This window comes from Nanorana parkeri, unplaced genomic scaffold, assembly GCF_000935625.1.
Source record: "Nanorana parkeri isolate BGI_ZX_2015 unplaced genomic scaffold, ASM93562v1 scaffold2059, whole genome shotgun sequence".
NCBI lineage: Eukaryota > Metazoa > Chordata > Amphibia > Anura > Dicroglossidae > Nanorana > Nanorana parkeri.
In genome coordinates this window covers 162,244-165,218 of record NW_017308327.1, presented here as the reverse complement: position 1 = coordinate 165,218, position 2,975 = coordinate 162,244, and the positions used below count along the sequence as shown (strand labels likewise).

General features: G+C 43.7%; 1 pseudogene; it reads left to right on the top strand.

Moving 5' to 3' along the window:
• Positions 1–990, top strand: part of LOC108800537 — an 8,796-nt pseudogene extending 7,806 nt beyond the window's left edge.
• The last annotated feature ends 1,985 nt before the right edge of the window (positions 991–2,975 follow it).

The window sequence follows — 2,975 nt, the reverse complement described above, 5'->3', positions numbered from 1 at the left end:
AGCTCTGGCCGGCATCCTGCCCAGCACACTGATGTCACTCATTGCCAGGAGCTGAATGGAATGCCGGCCAGCACGTCACAGGTTGTTAAGAGCTGGGAGGGAAGATGTGTATGGCCCTTACACATCTCCCAGCTTGGCTCTTAGCAAAGTGGGATGATTTAGCTGGAAACGGGGCACCCCTCCACATGACCAAAAGAGAGGCAACAGCCCTGGTAATTAGAATTCTGGTGAGATCTTTATTGCTGATGGTGTCCCTCCTGGGAAGATTCAGTCTCTCTATTTGCCCTGGTGACCAAGGTCACTGGGAATGAAAGTGATAGGAAATCCAAAAATGTACAGTTGTCATTAGACTCAGAGGAGTCTAATGACAACTGTACATTACATTACATTACATACATTAGTAACATCAATACTAAAAAAAAATCTTATAATAAATATATAAATTAACAAAACGTATTTATTTATATTTGCTTAGAGTTCCGATCATTTTGGAACTCTAAGGTTTTGAATATAGTTGTCTTTAGGATGTTGCTAATGCATTTTATTTAGTACTGTACTCTATTCAAAACTTATCTAGAAAACCAAAATAAACAGGAATAAAAACAATCCTCAACTATTCCTGTTCTTCAGCCACAAACTATTCCAATGAAAGCAGAAGATGAGTCTCGGGGTTCTTCCCATAACCAATAAATTATTTATGTTTCAGGTTCCTATCATTATCCCAGTTATTGTACTTATCGCCGCCGTGTACCTGGTCCTGGCACCCATCATTGACAGTCCTCAGCTGCAGTATCTCTACGTCGTGCTCTTTATCCTCAGCGGCATTATTGTTTACATTCCTGTGGTCCGTTATAAATGGTCTCCCAAATGTTTCCGATCCATCACCCTCTATCTGCAGCTGCTGCTGGAAGTTTCTCCAGCTGAGCGAAACGATTGAGACGAGGCCCGGAGCCTGGAGACATCTGTGTCCCTCTTGCCCGTGTCCAGATATCAGTACTTCCAGCTCCTCTGGGCTTCTGCAGGTTTATTTTAGGTATCACCCCACATCTTTGACAAATTTAATACTGTGAATCAGGTCAGTGAGATAGCAAACCTTGTAAATAAAAATGTTCTTAAACGTATTCATTATATACCTTCCCTAGTTCCTCACTCTTTCCTAAAGAAATATTTTAATAAAACTTTGCTATTTGCATGAAATATCTTATATTTGTCTAATTCATTAAGAGACACAGGACTCTGAGACAAGTGGGTTATACTGCTGCCTACAGGAGGAAATGGACACTAACATACAAAAAAGCCGTTGGCCAGTCAGGCATAACCCCTCTCACTCCTATCATGCTTCAGTTTTTTGCTAATGTTCTAGGAATATGGACTTCTTTTCTCTACTTTGACAATTTTTATTAGGCATTTTATATTTTTCGAAATGTTTTTTGCTGTAATTAGTACTAGATCAATATGCTGCTAAGCTCTGATCTTTCTTAGTACATTCTGGAACTTTGTGCAATTTAGTTATTCCTACATTTCAACTGAAAGGTCATCCAATCAGGTTCCAGTCAGACAGCGCCACTACAGGGGCGTACATCAACCATAAGGGAGGAACCAGAAGTCTTGCTGTGGCAAAGAGGTAGGGATTCTAACCTGGACAGAACACGACGTTCCAACCTTGTCTGCTATTCACATTCTAGGTGTGGACAATTGTCAGGCAGACAGCTTCTTGATCCAGTGGAATGGTCTCCACACCTGGAAGTGTTTCAGGACCTATGTCACAAATGGGGGGCACCGGACATAGACCTTGTGGCAACCGCATTTAACAACGAACTGGAGAGGTTTATCTCCAGGGACAAAGATCCTCTGGTAGAAGCAGTGGATGCTCTGGTGGCTCTGTGGGATCAGCCTGATCTAACCTTTCTAACTCAAACTTTTTTTCCACAAGAATCGAGATGGAAGGCATTCCAGTGATCCTCATAGCTTCGAAGTAGCCCAGGTGGATGTGGTACTCCAACCTGATCAAACATCTGTCAGACACCCTGTAGGCTTTTCTAGATGAATCCGATCACCTGTCCCTAAGACAGGTTTACCACCATGCTTCACGGTTGTTGGCATTACTGTTGAAACTCGGGTCTTACAAATACAGAGGTCTCTCTGATTCAGTAATTCTACTACTCGCAAGGTCTACCATTGCACAACGGTTTCACCACAGGAAATACTCTGTGGGAAGAATCCTAAACTGCAAGTCTGGATAAGCATTTGGTTTTGAGTACCATTAAAGGTCAAATCTTAGCTCTTGCGATCATGTTTCTGAGAACACTAGCCTCTAATTCTTTAATTAAGACCATTGTACAGAGTGTGGCTCCTCCTATAGAACCACCTATGACTCTGTGGGATTTGAATTTGGTTCTTTAGGCTGCTTCAAAAAGCACCTATTGTACCTATCAGGGAAATACTCCTTTCCACCCTTAAAAGAGAACTATGGGGTATTAGTGCCGACGTTCCGGTCCAGTGCGATCTGCAAAAATGCTGCAAGCACTATTTTTGCAGATTGCACTGGAGCGGAATGCAGGCAGGCGATCGCACTGTGGGCGGGCGAAATGGCTGCGGTGCCATTGTCTTCAATACAACCCCACTCCCCCTCCTGCCCCTGAATGCAGGGTGACAGCCGGCATGCATTCCAGTGCGTTCTAGAGACGCCGGCGTCCTGTCCTCCCGCGGTGCTTGTGTGGCCGAATGTGGCCGACGTTGCACATGGGGAGAGGTCTCCTGCTCTTTTCCGTCTGTGGCGTCTAACACATTCAGCCGGCAGTCACACGAGGATTGAGGGAGCATAGCCGTAGCTAGCTCCTTTTGTGCCCGAGGCAAGAAAAAAAACCGTGCCCCCCAACAGGCGTGTGATGTCACCCAGCGCCCTGCCTCCAGGATTTTTTTTTTTTAAATTTTTTATTTATTTTTTTCTTATTTCTTATTTTTTATTTAATTGT